General features: G+C 37.9%; 1 long non-coding RNA gene across 1 annotated transcript in view; it reads right to left on the bottom strand.

The window, feature by feature from the left end:
* The window catches only part of LOC121384136, a 33,447-nt gene that overhangs the window by 8,694 nt on the left and 6,952 nt on the right, over positions 1–17,801 (bottom strand). Inside the window, exon 2 of the long non-coding RNA XR_005959343.1 lies at positions 10,883–10,997. This is a non-coding gene — a long non-coding RNA (uncharacterized LOC121384136). The remainder of the gene's footprint in view (positions 1–10,882; positions 10,998–17,801) is intronic.

Below are 17,801 nucleotides of genomic sequence, written 5' to 3'. Positions count from 1 at the left end.
ATAAATATGGTAATATCTTAAATGGCTCCTCATATTTTAAATCAGGGAAGCAATAATTAAATAGTAATATCTTAAATGGTTTCCCATGATCTAAGTCAGGGAAGCAGTTAGTCACTCTCCTCAAAAAGTTTCTTTCCTGTCGAGGTCAGTTTTTCTCACTCCACCCCCAATGCGATCATATTGGAATAGCCCTTAATCTTGAAGCAGTCAATATTGATAATATTTTTACAGACCTTAGCATGGCGTAATTGACTGACGCCGCAAAAGACGGTTCGTTGTCAATACACATATAATAACGGAGAATCACTTTCCTGCGAATCAATTATTAGCAACTTGCCAAAATGGCGATCTTTCCAAACGCATTACCATCAAGTAGACTTGCGTCCGTGAACATCTGAATGAAAGCAAACATGGACGACATCAGGCTGAGAGATCGTGTTCAGATATCACGGCTCCAGTCACATGGCTGATAAAGACTGTCGTCCGTCATTGAGCCTTGATCTTTTATTCTGTATAAGGCTAGTGAGTACTGGGTTCATATCCTGGTACCAGCTATACGCTAAAGTGAGTTTCCCGCTTGGCTGAGTGAGAAAGGAAAAAGTCACTAAAGGCGACGCCACACTATACGAGTGCCTCATACGAGAATAGCCAATTGCATAGCAACCGATGAAATCGCACTGTTCTCTTCTCACAATCAGCTAATTGTTGTACTCGGTACTCGTGTCGTGTGGCTTCGCCTTTACATCGACCAATGCTAAATGACTAGTATTTTATTAAAAGATAACTTATAATAAAAGAGATACTCTGCTTCTAATCGGCAGGAGTAGCCTTTGTTACTGCATCGGTTTCTTCCCCTATACTATCCCAGTAATGGGGGTGGGGAGAGGGACGTAGCTTAGTGGTACAGCGCTCGTCTGATGCTCGATCAATCTTGGATCGATTCCCGTCAGTGGGCCCACTGGGCTATATCTCGTTCCAGCCAGTGCTTCACAACTGGTGCAACAAAGGCCGTGGTATGTACTATCCTGTCTGTGGGATGGTGCATATAAAACATCACTTGCTGCTAATCGAAAAGAGTAGTCTATGAAGTGGCGACAGCGGGTTTCCTCTCTCAATATCTGTGTGTTATACGCCATATAACCGTAAATAAAATGTGTTGAGTGCGTCGTTAAATAAAACATTTCCTTCCTTCCTTCCCAGTAATGGGTGGGTTTTTTTTACAGACACATTAATCAACTGCAGTTAATACCCGTAGAAAGTAAAGAGTATATTATTGTTATTAATTTAAGTCTAAAAATACTAAATATACTCACAAACACACAATAAAGTCGAACATTTGTTGTTTACTTTTTGTCAGCAAAGAAAATAAAAAATAAAACTCTAAAATCGCCATCATTAAACATGCAGTAAAATAACACTGTATTTAAGTATGTTTGTTTGTTTGTTTTGTTTAACGACACCACTAGAGCACATTGATGTATTAATCATCAGCTACTGGATGTCAAACATTTGGTCATTTTGATACAAAGGAAGCCCGCTACATTTTTCCATTAGCAGCAAGGGATCTTTTATATGCACCATCCCACAGACAGGATAGCACATACCACGGCCTTTGATATACCAGCGATGGTGCACTGGCAGGAACGAGAAATAACCCAATGGACCCACCGACGGGGATCGATCGTAAACCGACCGCGCATCAAGCGAGCGTTTTACCACTGGGCTACGTCCCGCCCCTGTATTAAAGTAATTTAGTAAGTCAGAAAGATTTATTTAGTAGTGCATTTCCCAACCCACCATTTTAAAATTATTAACAATTTTTTTTTTTTAAATCAATGTTATAAATTATCCTTGGGATTGAAAGCGAAGTAGGTAATTTCCAGTTAACTGGTGCAATAATTTTCTGGGGGTGTCTGTAAATCCCAGCTGTTAACGACCTAGACTAAAACCAATCAAGCGATTCTCAAACCGATTCTAAAGCTGGTGAACTGAAATGATAGAAGGACGAACTTGGAATTAATTCAACAACCTACGTCAAAAGGAATGGTCCAATTCACGAACCGAAACATTAGGCCAAAACAAAACAAAACAACGAAAGTCGGTCAGACCAAAGTTCCAGAATTGATACAGCGATGCGGGGTTGTTTTTTTAAAGGGACAGACCCTAGTTTTTCAACACTATGTCATATTTTTCACCTAGACCCTAGTTTCAACCCGTAAAAATGGACACTAAGTTTGGTTAATTTACAAACCTGAAAGAAATTTAGATACAACAAAGTGAAACAAGAGTCTGTGTCGTTGAAATACCCTTAAACATAGACTAAAATGCGACTCCATAGCCATTACTTCTCAGACGCACGTGCGTTTTTCAAAATATGAAAACAAAATAGCATTTTGTGGTATTAGAAACACCAGGATGACCAGAAACACTTCGGTTGTATGGAAAAGAATAATCTAAACAATAAAATGTAAGTAATATTTGATTTCAGTGATCTAAAACGGCTCTAATAGTGGAATGTATGCCTTAATGTTTAAAAACCAGAGCCTGTCCCTTTAAGCATGGATATGCTTTGAAAAGTTGGGTATATTTGATAATTTAACTTTTTGCTGATACTCGCATGTAAAAGACTTTTAAAATGTAAAACCCGCTACATTTTTCCATTAGCAAAAAAGTGGATCTTTTACATGCACTTTCCCAGGACAGAACAGCACATATCATATCCTTTGATATACCAGTCACGGTGCAGGGTTTGGGACGGGAAAACACAATCAGAAGAATGAGGTAAGTGCTCTACCGACTAAGCTAGATCAATTTTCAAACGTGTTATGGGTCATACATTCAACCCGATGGCAGCAGTCTGGGTGTTTTCTCTCTAATACTCTACACGAAGTTTTACAATTGCATACACTAACCGTCAAACACCTACTGATTATACAATACGTTGGAGAGTGGTCAAACGGAGATCGTTATTTTTTCATAGACATAAAGTAGAAGATTGGGGCGAAGGATATTAAAAATATATATATAAAAAAGGAGAGAGACCCATACTCTCTCCAGCACTCTACACCAAGTCTTACAATTGCATACACTGACCATCAAAAACCTATTGATTATACAATACGTTGGAGAATGGTCAAACGGAGATTCGTTAATTTGTCATAGACATAAAGTGGAAGGGTGGGGCGAAGGATATTTATAAAAAAAAATTAAAATAAGAGAGACCCATAACCAACCAGGTATCGATTGGTGTCCAAAGTGACGAAGCCTACGAAATCTCGATGAGATTGATTGTCACTTAGAAAGCCATAGATGTCGATTATGATGCTTAGATACGGTTCTGTCGCTTCATAGCTTGCCATTTTCATCAGGCACTTCCGACACTGTAATATCCGCGCTATTGGCGGGGCAGAGTAAACTGATCATGTCGGGTGGCGGCAGCTATACCAAGTGGAGTATTAGCTATCGATTTTCAGTGAAGACCATAGTTTATTTTCAAAACAAATACTCGCCTTCGTTATCCAAGTTCTCACTAACAAAACAACACTGCGGCACCATACGGTGTTCAATAGAGGCGTGTGCTCTCGGCGCGAGGCTTATATATATATATATATATATATATATATATATATATATATATATATATATATATATATATATATATATATATATATATTAGTAGATAGGTCTGTAATGCACGTGGTGCGCCATCAGACAGCTTCGTTATGCTAGTCCAAGACTATCAACTGCAATGACAGTTAGCCAACTTACTGCTGTCACGACTTCTACGACTGTCCAGTTGCTAGTCTGAGCGTTCGTATTTAACCAATTAGTTGTTAATCTGAACGCACCCGTCTAAGGCTGGAGTTGGGGAAATTACAACGAAACCGTCAAGTAGGTCGTGACAGTTGACAGTGTGTGCCTAACTTAAGAACTGCTAAATGATGTCTTTAGAAACTATTGCATACGTCGACATTTAAGAGGTCCTATCATTCTTGCTCCCCATCACTCCCCCGAAAATAGTTCAAGGATAAAGTGATTTTTATCTCCCCTTAGATGATAATTTATATGTTCTCAATATGGTAATATGTTAAACGCTGGTTCCTCATAATCTAAGCAATATTAATCACTCCCATCTATATTTTTGACGTCAAGGTCTCTCTCTCTTTCTCTCTCTCTCTCTCTCTCTCTCTCTCTCTCTCTCTCTCTCTCTCTCTCTCTCTCTCTCTCTCTCTCTCTCTCTCTAAATGCATTTTAAAGTTTACAACTCTTTAGTAATGCAATCGTGAAACATTTATACATGTACCTAGACCAACAACCCTTTTATTTTAGTATGTCATTGTGACCTTGACATATACGATCTTTATAATATTGACTCCGTTTGGAAATCACAGATTATACCAGTGTATTTTATGTTTTTGATAATATGACGCCTGGTTCACAACGAATTCACATTAGTTTCGTTTCATTATTTTCTATTTTCTATTTATTGACCAAATTTACCATCATATGAAGAACTCACAGTAAAATAAAGGATCTACTTCACTACTTGTAGAGTATACCTATCCAACTCTAACAGTCCATTACACAAATATATATGGCGGGCAGTGAGCTGTAACATGAATTCGTTACTATTATTCGCACCTTGAGTGCGCACCTTTGATGTAGTGGTTAAACCATATGATCTCAATGCTGGTAGGTTCTGTGTTCGCATCCTGGTACTGACTTCAATCCAGAGCCAGTGTTATCGGACTCACTGGAGAGGTATAACACCACTTCATCGACTCCTCTCACACTAACCACTATTAACTAAAGGCGACGCCACACAATACGAGTGCCTCGTACAAGAAATGCCAATTCTATGGCAACCAATGCAATAGTGCAGCCTTGTCACAATCGGCTATTCTTGTACGATGAACTCGTGTCGTGTGACATCGCCGTAAACAATGAACCGTTATAATGGACAGACAACCCAGGTACCTGTTGAGCTAGGAGTGAGGGACGTGCTTGGACATTTTGAGGATATGTGCACGATAATAGGTTTTCCATATACATATCGAAAATGAATGAACGTTGTGACCTTTAACTGCGAAGCGAAGCATACAGAGAGAACCGGTCTTGCTTGAGGGAGCACCATTCTATTGTAGATATTATTGATCATCTGATCTATTTCTGTGCTGAATTGCGTGATTTGTAAATTATTCACTTATCCTTTTAAACTGATTGAAGCTGGGAGATAAGACAATGAAACAGGCCCAGGCTGATCCATTCTGTAATTGCGTGTTTTGTCAAATGAAATCAATATTATTATGAGAAGTTCAAATATGCCATCATCCAATGGTCTAGGAACCAAACCCCCCACCCCACCCCCACCCCTCAAAAAAAATAAAAAAATAATTATAATTAAAAAAATAAATAAAAGAACAAACAAAAACAAAACAAAACAAAACAAAAAAACGTGTGTGTGAGAGAGAGAGAGAGAGAGAGAGAGAGAGAGAGAGAGAGAGAGAGAGAGAGAGAGAGAGAGAGAGAGAGAGAGAGAGAGAGAGAGAGAGAGAGAGAGTATGTGTAGTACGTTAGTACAAGTCGAGAACTACTAATAAATTGCGTTTGACATATAGTCTTAGAGCGGAAACCCGTTATATTTTCTATTAGTAGCAATGGATCTTTTATATACATCATTCCACAGACAAGGTAGCACATACCACGGTGCACAGGCTGGAACGAGAAATAGCCCAATGGGCCCACAGACAGGAATCATTCCAGACCGACCGCGCACCAGAAGAGCACTTTACGAATGGAATACGTCGAAAAAATAACAAAACGTACTAAAAACTGAAATAATTGTTAAAATAGCGAAACCTTTGAATACAATTACGATCAGCAAATATCACTGTATCATACCTACTTTAATATGATATGGAAGCTCCAATAGTTGTTTTAAAAAATGCAACAATCAACAACAACAACAGCAAAAGCAACAATAATAACCGTAATCACACTCTTTGAGCTTATTTATTTATTTATTTTCTTAGATTTTATTTTATTTATGATTTTGTAATACCATCTTTATTTAATTGTCCATGGTAATACAAAGATTACCGCACATAATAGTAGATTTATAAGTGTATAGTTTGTAATAGTGTACTTTTTAAAAATAATTTAATAAACGTTGATTATGCATCCAGAATTAATAATTTGGGAGAGAGAGAGAGAGAGAGAGAGAGACATAGGGAGAGAGAGAGAGAGAGAGAGAGAGAGAGAGAGAGAGAGAGAGAGAGAGAGAGTACCATTTGACATGCCCCTATACCACTAAAGTTTCGGGCATGTCCATCCCGGGCTCGACCTCTGGATGTGACTTTGAATGTACATTCTGTTATCATAGGCATTCGTGTTCATGCTATCATTAATTGTTCTGACCTTCTTATACTATTTTTGTGTTTTAGTATATTTCTCTTTATGGCCTTAATGCATCTTTTCTTCAAAACCCTTAGATCAATAAAGGTATATACTGCATTATTTATCCATTTACTATAACATTTCTTAGCTACTAGAGAGAGACACACACACACACACACACACACACACGCACACAGAGCGCTATTCTAACCATATATACAAAGACTAGATGTTCTAACAATACATAATGGTTAGACATTCTGACGAAAAAGAACATCTCGAATTACCATTATAGTATTACAGAATACTAGTAAATAGTTTGTATGTAAAGATGACACAGTAAAAAAGCTTAACTATTTCGTATTTTGCGTCAGCAGAAATGGTATGTTTGTAGGGAAACTCGTGGACAAATTAAATGGTTTCGTGTTAAACCCAGACACAAATTGTCGCGGCTACCAATTATGTCGACTTAACGATAGATTTCAGGTCTCGGGTCAGGAAAGTGCTGCAGGGTTATGAATAGAAATATTCTTGGCTTTAACTAATGAGTGTCCAGCGTCAGGACTTGAACTTTTAATATGCAACCTAATGTTCTTTATTGTTCATGATATAAGTGTTAATACTTATAGGATTCACTATAGTGAGATTTCGCATACGTAATATTGCTTATTTCTTACACGTCCATTTAAGAAACATTTTGTGAGAGTTGTCATATCGTAGGGAGATAATTATCCAACATGCGGTGGGAATCGATTTATAGATATCTTATTGGCTTCTTCATGGTGATGAATTAGACATCTAAGACAGAACCTCCACTAAATGTAACACTACCGATAACAATTATTGCTACTTATGAAAAAGACGTTTACAGCCCACCCCGGTTTTTAAAGCAAATAAAAATACCGTATCCATTAAATGCCATTTTTGTACAACTTGTTACAAACACGTATCGCTGGATAAAAAATGGCATGACAAAGAAATGTAGAAAATTGCATATTTGGTGTGGGTAGAGGTATGTTTGGTTGACTGACTGACTGGCTGACTGACTGGTTGGCTGACACATAATCTAGTTGACTGGCTGTAGTTTGTTGATTGTCAAATCCGTTATTTAACTTTTTAGTGTCCATAACTACTGAAAATCAAAGAAAGGCGGAAGGAATGTTTTATTTCACAACACACCACTCAATACAGTTTAATTACGGTTATATGGCGTCGGACATACTTTTAAGCACCACTGAGAAAATAAGACAGAAAAACTGCTACCACAACGCCATGGGCTACTCTTTTCAATCAGCAGCAAGGGATCTTTTATAAGCAGCACCCCAGACAGGATAGTACATTATTATTATGGCTTGTATTACACAACTGTTGCGTACTGGCCTGGGACGAGAAATAGCCCAATGGGCTCATCGACGGGGATCGATCCTAGACCGACCACGCATCAGTTTAGACGCTTTACCACTGGGCTACGTCCCACCCCACGCAATGTAGAAGCATGTCTGTCATGGGCTCCATTACTGAGCTCACTCATATTCCGTGTCGAATGTAGACGAAAACAAAACTTCCCTCACCACCCGACTTGACCGTGTCGCGTTCGATCATCTGATCGGAAGTGTTTTGATGAGAGGACTCTAACTGGAAATAACAGTCTAGTCCGGCCGTCTGAATGAGATCCAGGCTGAGGGTTTTGTCACAAGACACAACAGAGAGACGTCAGGTCGAAAATAGCCGTAATCGACAATACGTTAGAAATGATTATTACCCAAACACTCCGATCATCTTGTATCTAGGCGATGTACGGACGCACGAACACGGAGAGTAATATTTCAAGATAAGGGATGTTCTACATTTGATCACAGGGTTTGAGAGGAAGATAAGGAGTGCGAGAGGCTATTTTTTAGGTATACCACCAGCCATAAAAAAGCGTGCATAAAAAAAAAAAAATGACGCAAGGATTTTTGGCTCTCAGGTCCAGTCGAATACTCTACACACATCGTGCTAAATATTGACCTCAAAACAACTGAAATGTTATGATTCAGTTAGATTAATATACCTTAAAATGCATTTTTGAATATCTACAATCCATCAACAGTTGCTAATAACATCACTGTGCTTTACAAACTTTAATAAAATAAAATAATACAACAACAAAAAACCCACTTCATTGTTCTCTCAGGTCCAGTCGACTACTGTACACACATCATGCTAAATATTGCACACAAAGACGAATGCCATAAATACAACCGCAATGGAGGTCGCCATTTTTGTTACTTAACACAGAAGTGGTTATATACAAGGGTGCCGTGTATATAGCCAAGACTAATGAGAGATCGCTATCTATACAGCATATCGCTCTAAAAAAAAACCGAAAAACAACAACATAAAACAAAAATAAAACAAAAGTAGTAGACCCATGAAACATAAAACAGTAGTTACAGTGCCTCCCTTACCCCTGCCCCCATGTGATGAACTCAGGACCGGCCCTAATTGGAAGACGGTGGAGCCTCTGTGTGCCAGTGAGCTGACTAGACATTTAAATTAAATGAATTAGATCGAACAGACACACAGCGTACGTTTCACAGAATTAGATACACGCCAAAGTTGCGTGCCGTAAGGTCATGGCGAAGTAAAAATAAAATAATAATGAAACTAATAATAAATAATAAAGGTCCGTCAGAAAGGGATTTTTTTTCAACTAATGACTGAGGAGTACACAGAAATGGGGAGGAGTGTGGGGGGGGGGGGGCATACTGTCTAGTAGTATGGGGGCGACAAAACATATAAATGGTGGAAGCGAGCAAAAAAGGGGATATTGGGCGTCGTGGCCACCCTTGGTTACGCCAGTGGTCTAGTTGACATAAATAACTAGGTTTGTCTACTACAATTTTCTTTGGAATTAAGTTCTTCTTGACAACAAAAGGGCTGTCCTATCGCTATTTTCTTAACACGCAACTTCCCATTAAACACGACTTTGTAACGTACGTGTGTGAATGGCCGACCTTGGACTGGAGTACACACTACATCACTTCAACGTCTCACAACACGAGGTATGTACACTCCAATTTTAATGTCGTTTATAATCCTAATATTTACTTGTTATTAAATGAGTTTTGTTTACGAACTGGAGTAGTCTGGACCACATGCACATTCTTATTTCTCTAGAGGTGGGTTTGGGGTTAGAAGAAGCAGATATAAGTTGTATAGCTGCCGTTAATTGATATTCTGATGTTTCAGGCCAACAGGAACGAGACAAGGGGGACTGTACCGTCCACTCGAGAACAAATTAAAAAACAAATTTGTCCCTTCTACATAAATAAAGCTAAAATCTGGCTTGTGCCCCACTCCCTCCAATAGAGACTGTGTTGCTCCCCCACTAGAGATTGTGCCCTCCCCTTCTTCAGATATCGTTATTGCGGGCCTGTCTTTTACTGGACCATTGGTACTAGTGGCATGCCCCACCAACACAGTTGGCCACTTCAGATTTAGGCTGCATGAAAAGCTTGTTTTAAAACAACTTCGGCTGTTTTCGTATAATCATGGTAATTTCAACCTTTCGGTCGAGAGAGAAAGAAAGAAAACCTAGTTCGGCCACATAAGGTACACCTCACGCTAAAACAGCATGGGATCTTTACGTGCACTTTCCCATAGACAGGACAGCACATATCACGGCCTTTGATTTACCAATCGTGGGGCACTGGATGGAAGGGGAAAAAACTGATTCCTTGGAAGGCGATCAATCCTACGTCACCAGTTCAAATCATATGACATGCCTTTTACATTTTGGGCTGTTACATCCGATGCTGTATAGTACAGACCACAGACCACCTATAGTAATGCGTTTTGCCGGCTAGACAAAACTACTTTCCATGACAAGTCGTGTCACGTATCTCGCAAATGACAGACATGGCAGTATACAATGCTATGTTTACATACGGTGTACTTCCACTATAGACGTATCTAGCTCATACGCTGAGTTACATAACATCTAATATGTATTCCATTAATTACCTATATGGTAGCTAGTATATATGACATGTACATCAGTACCTATCCAATACAGCGGCTATTGTAATACCAAAATATGGCTGTTATTTCACATAATATGCCTACTCATGATATTCTTTGTATGCTAATAATCAATTATGATTCAAGCACTAACGACAGAGAGGACACGCGTTAGTGCAACGCAGGTTACCATCATCATCGTTCAGCAGCAAAGGGTCTTTTAAAAGCATTTCACCACCGAGAGGTCAGCACATATCATAGCCTTTGATATACCAGTTGTAGAGAAAAAACCCAGTGTCTACTCACGGGATCGACCCTTCCATCTATGTCATCTCAGATAGGCGCTGTACCCAGAAACAACATCTAGCTTCACAGACGCAGATCCAGGGGCGGGGACTGCGATAGGTGCGCCACCTCCCCCGAACTTCAAAATACCATGGAAACCCTCAATATAATGCGCTTATATTTTAGACAATTTTACCTTATGTGCTCTTTTTGGACGTTACATGCCCTCCCTAAAAAATCCATGCAGCCTCTCCTTCACAATAAACAGATGGACACTAACAGCGGTATATCGACTGATGTCTTGTCTTGACCTGTAAGTGAAGACTTGACAAGAGTTGTGTGTCTTTAAGAATTCCTGATCTTTGTTTCTTCCACACGAAGCATAAATACAATAGAAATGACGTCACGGTTGCTTGACGTAAACGATAGTGGTGAGTGGTGCGTATTTCTATCATATATGCTTAAATCTTAGCTACAAACATATCTCCTTGCGCATTATTGAACCATCGTTATATACAGTATGGTTAAAAATAAATTGATATTCAGCTTTTTTTAATTTACTTATTTCCAATGCATGTACTTAATTTGTTTCAAGGAGCGGGTGTTAGTTCTGCTAAGTTACCACCCCATCCCACCACCAACAACAACCTCTCAGAAAAGGCATCCTTAAAGAAACAAGTTAAAATTTTAACAGAACAGAATTAAAGTTTATTCAAATATTATAATCAAGATAAAATGATATATCAGCATTTTTTTTTAACGACACCACTAGAGCACATTGATGAATTAATCATCGGCTATCACACATTTGATATTTCTGACTTGTAGTAATTAGAGAAAACCCGCTACATTTTTCTTAATGCAGCAAAGGATCTTTTATATGCACTTTCCCACAGACAGGAAAGCACATACCACGGCCTTTGACCAGTTGTGCTGCACTGGTTGGAACAAAAAAAACTCAAATCAGTTGAATGGATCCATCGAAGTTGTTCGATCCTGCGACGCAAGCACCTCGAGCGAGCACTCAACCGACTGAGCTAAATCCTGCCCCCTAACTATTACATGTACATACAATACATGTAACAAATGTATATTTATTTACTTAATTGCTTGTTAATTAATTAATTAATCAATTTAAATTATGATTAAGTTGGTATTTATATTAATGGGAAGCGAAATATTATTGCATGTAGTGCAACTGCGGTTAATACTTTAACTACGTATGTATATTAAATGTGTGCATTGCATATAAAACAAAAACTTCACCCCATAAAATATCTTGAACTACCCGTAGCACATTTTTGATGCTGTAATAGAAATTTTTACAAATATTACTTTTCCCTCGATCTGTAAGAAATAATAACTTGGCAAATTCAACTGGTGATTGAAAAACATCGAGTTGTTTTTTCCCTTGATTTAAAAAAAAGATATATATATTTTTTTAATATAGGAAAAGCCATTACCACTACCACGCCAGCTATAGACACAGCAACTGTAAGCTTATATCACTATGCAACTAAATGGATCGTATAACTAAGTACGAAATAAGGTGAACCTTTCACATTTCTCCGTTTCTCGGGATACAAACGATTTTCATGTTCACGGTGATGACAAATACTTTCGATCGATTTATTTTAATTTAATTTTTTAAGCTTTAGTCGCTTGACCTTTTCACCGTGTTCAATATATTAAAATAAGGGGCGAGTCCAGGCCATTTCGAAAGGGAGGCGTTGGTTTAGAGGGAGGAGGAATCCACTTTCATTATTAAAAACGAAGAAGAGAAAATCATCTGGCACATATGAAATGTTTTATTAAAGCCAAACTAATGATTTGTGTTACAACAGATTTATTGTTGTGTTGGAGGATTCGCTGCTTTAGCATCATACATTTTAAAGGTATTCCACAAAAAATCCTTTCTTGATCCGTGAGAAAAAATCCATGACTACCAAAAAGGCAAAGAACGCATTATAATACCTCATGGTAAATTCTAACAAAGAACGAACGAAAGAAAGTAAGGAAAGAAAGAAAGAAACAAGAAGCAAAGAAAAGAAGAAAGAAAGAAGGGGCAAAACAAAGACATGAAGAAAAAAAAAAAATGTTTTATTTAACGACGCACTCAACACATTTTATTTACGGTTATATGGCGTCAGACATATGGTTAAGGACCACACAGATATTGAGAGAAGAAATCCACTGTTACAACTTCATGGGCTATTCTTTTCGATTAGCAGCAAGGGATCTTTTATATGCACCATCCCACAAACAGGGTAGTACATACCACGGCCTTTGATCTACCAGATGTGGATCACTGGCTAGAACGAATAAAGACAGGAAGAAATAAAGAACAATACATAGAAAGATCGAAAGAAAAACGACAAAAAATATTAAAACATGAAAAAATAGACAGAATAAATGAATGAAAGAAAAACCGACAGACAAAAGAAATTTGACAAATAAAAAAATTAAAAGTAAAAATAAATAAATAAATACCCCCCCCCCACAAAAAAAAAAAAAATCCAAAAAAAAAAAAAATCGCCTCACCAAAAACACAAAAAAGAAGAAACATAGCACCTTTTCAATCGTTAATGGCTGGAGATAAGCATAACCTCTCTATATTAATGCTCATTTCTTACTACTGCTTTCTTTTACATTTTATTTCACTTCGTCTATACCATTACTACAGTCTTGTTTTGAAAATATACTTAGCTGTCACCCAGCATATCCGGTGCCAAGTGAACACACGAACACCATACATCACGCATTCAGTCTTTATAATACGCTGTCATGGCAACGGTAACAATTAGCCAGTGAAAACCTCTATACAGATTACTGCCACCCAAAAGCTTCGAGCCCTGTGAGGGATGTTCCTGGCTGTGTTTGACAAAAATAATCCATAAAATTACCTATTAGTTTGACAATGACTTGACGTCTCATAGTGTACACGTGCAGCGTCGTGCTACTACCGTGGAAGTGTCATCGTTAATGAAGGAAATGGTTTATTTAACGACGCACTCAACACATTTTATTTACGGTTATATGGCGTCGGGCATATGATTAAGAACCACATAGATATTGACGGAGTAAATCCGCTGTCGCCACTTCATGGGCTACTCTTTTCGATTAGCAGCAAGGGATCTTTTATATGCACCATCCCATAGACAGGATAACACATACCATGGCCTTTGATGTACCAGTCGTGGTGCACTGGCTGGAGCGAGAAATAGTTCAATGGACCCACTGACGGGGATCGATCCCAAACCGAGCGCGCACCGAGCGAGCGCTTTACCACTGGGCTATGTCTCTCCCTCATCGTTAATGATACAAAATGCGATTGTGAAAACAAATCGACAAGAATAAAACCAGCAAGACCAAAATAGTAGTAGCAATATCAACGATAACACGGACACGAACAAACAGTACTCAGGCACCGCGGAGCAGGGGTTGGTGCGTTGTGGAGCTCTACCCCCACCCCACCGCCAATTATTCTGAATCAAAATTATTATTGATAGTAAATCTTAAGGCAGAGATGCATTTTACTTGTAGAATGCAGGGAATGGTATTTCAGGACATCTATATAGTTTTCAAAATTTTATGGAGTAGGATACCCCCCGAACCTCCTAGAACCTTTGCTTTGCACCCTCGATATCAGTCAGTACCCCCCCCCCCCCCCCCGAACCCCCATGTTGTCTACTTGCTTCCGCCGTGCCAGGTACAGGGAAATATCCCCAAATTCGGGCTAAAACGATAGAGATTTTCGGGCACTACGATTTGACCCGAAACCTTTTTAACATGTTTTTCTACCATTCTACCCACACTATAGTTTTTAAACCATGTAAAAATGCGCAGTGATTCGTTTGCAACCCTATATTATAGCTGTTTGACAGTAAAGTTAATATGAATAAATATTGTTATCCAGATTTTTCCATTTTTGATTAATTCTGTCCCTCTACAAAAATGGGAGCCCGTATGCCTATAAAACAATGCAATTATAATCAAAAGAACAACACAAAACAAAACAACAAAACAGAAACAGTAATAGCAATATTAATTATAATAACAAAAAAAAACATTTACAACCAAATATCAACAAAACACATATACAATCACAATAACAAAAACAAGAACAACATAAGCCAATATTATTTGACAGAATAACGTTGCTACGTGTATGTAAAATTCGTTCACATTCTCATATTGCGTTATTTTAAAAATATTATTCAATAAAATATTTGTTTTCAAGATTTGTATGCCACTTTTTTATGTACTTATGCAAATGAGTTCACTAACCATAATATACATATTTCATGAAATTAAAAAAAACTTTAACTTTACACAACAACAAAAATCCAACCCAACCTTGAAATAAAACCGAAATAACACAATCTCCATCTTGTTTTTTCCTTTTCTCTTTCTTTCTTGCTTTCTTTCTTTTTTTCTTTTTTTTTCCATTCATTTCTTTCTTTCTTTTTATTTTTTTATTTTATATACAGCGGCTGTTGAACCGGCTTGGTTTGATAAGACCAATAAAAAGTTGGTCCTGTTTTGCGACGCCGGATATTGCGCAGTGACAGAACGTTTGCTTCAAGAACGATGGAGGAATTTCAATAACCTGGAATTTTGGTGTGCTAAGCATATTTATTACATGTATTGATTTTATATCTGTTTTATGCATAGATATTGCCACTCTTTGGGTTATTTTGGTATTTAGTTACTGTTAAATTACTCATTACTTGCAACTTCTTACTTAAATTATAAATGTTTTTTTCTTTCTAAATCCAAAGTGTTTCTGATATACCTGTTATTTGTGATAACTCAAAATACACGTCATGTCAAACAGAAATGAAGTGTTCGTAGAGAACTAGTGTCGGCCATTTTAAACGCTAAACTCCGTAGTTACAAAATTAAAGTTTGTTTTGTTTAACGACACCACTAGAGCACATTGATTTATTAATCATCGGCTATTGGATTTCAAACATTTGGTATTAGAGAGGAAACCCGCTAAATTTTTTCATTAATAGTAACACAGCGTAAATTTTTCTTATGAATGTTAAATGAAGTAACAGAAGTCTCAAGTTGGTGATGCAGTTTCTTGTATTGTACTTTCCAAACATGAAACGTGATTCATTGAAAATTAATAAGTTAACAACATGGTGATAAAGATAATATACAAGTCGGAGCTCTTAGGTGGATGACACACAGGTCTCCCGATAGAGTTGACATTGCTTATGTCACAAAACTGTCTCTCGGATCTTACAGTAGAGTTTGTGCTTTGTGAGAGAACTTCAAGGCATGTGAACAGTATCTGTTCTCCCTAAGTCGGGGGGCAACGGGCAACTGTATTTACGTGCCCCTATCCACAGAGGTTCAGGCACGCCCACTACGGATTTAGCCTCTGACTTCGCCAGTGACTAACTCCGGAGCAGGTTCCCTAAGTCTGTCTTTCATGGGTACATTATCCTTATTTATAAGACGCATACTAAACACGTATCTATGTAATATACAGTTGTCAAGGTGTACTCGTTCAGACGCCTGCAATACCCGTGGCAACAATTAAATTGCATTGTATTATATTGCTCGTTACATGTTTAATTAGTGCTTGACACTAATTGGTTTGACTGGCATGTCTCTAAGTGGATACCATGGCAGACGTCAGATTACCAATTAACTCATTCTAATTAATGCACCTGTAAAAATAAAGATATAAACCGTATTGTTATAAGCTGAAGTTTAGCACTGTGACAGTACCAAGGGATCTTTTATATACACCATCCAACAGACAGGATAGCACATACCACGGCTTTTGATATACCAGTCGTGGTGCATTGGTTGGGACGCAGCAAATGAGTAGGCCTACACTAAGTCGATTCGATCTTACGACGCAAGCATCTCGGACGAGCGCTCTACCGATTGAGCTAGATTCCTGCATATAGTCTTAGAGAGGAAACCCGCTACATTTTTTGCATTAGTAGCAAGGGATCTTTTATATACACCATCCAACAGACAGGATAACACATACCACGGCCTTTGATATGCCAGTCATGGTGCACTGGCTGGACGAGAAATAGCCCATTGGGCCTACCGACGGGGATCGATCGAACTGTTACAAGGTTTTCTGCTTTATATTTATGAATTAGGTCTTTGCAAATACGCATCTTGTAAAAAAAATTGGCTTTTATATCGGGCGATAAAAAAACTCTCCAAAAGTCCGTCGTTTTGAAGTTGAATGGCAGATGAGGTCTGCAATCCAGAATCAAGAAAGCAGTCTATTATGTTTTGTTTTGAAACATGGCTTACTTTTTGAAAAAGGCGCATGATATAAAACAATATATAAAAAATTCTACACCAGTAATAAATGTACTCAATATCCATTGTTTGTTCTAAAATAAAGATCGATTGCCCCACCAATATATTGTCTTTCAAGGGTGCACGGTATTTGCGAAACAAGACAAATTGAAAGTAAAGACACAAATAACAAACCAATCAGAAACAACTTCTGATGGACTCGATTATTTCGCATATAAACGATTTCGTCTTTGCTTTCCAAAACAACAGCATTCAGTCTTAGTATGGTCGTACCCAGCTCAAAATAAAATAACTAGGTTGAGTTAAAACATAATCATGTCACAGTTATAATATAGTATGTTCAGATGAGCCAGATGAGATTCGAACACACACTACCGTGAAGTGGATCGACGAAAACAATGCTGTCATTGCTTCCAAAGTAACCGAAAATATTGAAACGCTATTGAATATATGTTCAACTAGTGGTAATAGCCAAGATTTCCGCAAATATAACCCAAAGCAGTTTTATGTACATTTCGAAAAAAGGAAGAAAAACGTAAATTCAGAACTAACAAATGATGAATTCTATAACCATTTTAGCAAATTGGCTGAAAACGTGCCTAAATTAGACGACGAGACACAAGATTTTTTACGTAAATACGACCAGCAAGTTAGTGACGCACCGAACCGCGAGCTTGACTCTAAAATTACAGAGAAGGAAATTCTTAATGCTGTACATAAGTTAAAGACGAACAAATCCAGTGGGCTTGACAAGGTATTAAACGAATATTTTATAAATTGTATAAATGTTTTGATGCCATGTTTATTGATAT

Source organism: Gigantopelta aegis, chromosome 10 (assembly GCF_016097555.1).
Source record: "Gigantopelta aegis isolate Gae_Host chromosome 10, Gae_host_genome, whole genome shotgun sequence".
Lineage (NCBI taxonomy): Eukaryota > Metazoa > Mollusca > Gastropoda > Neomphalida > Peltospiridae > Gigantopelta > Gigantopelta aegis.
The sequence above is the reverse complement of the archived record's forward strand: the minus strand, read 5'-3'. Positions and strand labels throughout refer to the sequence as shown.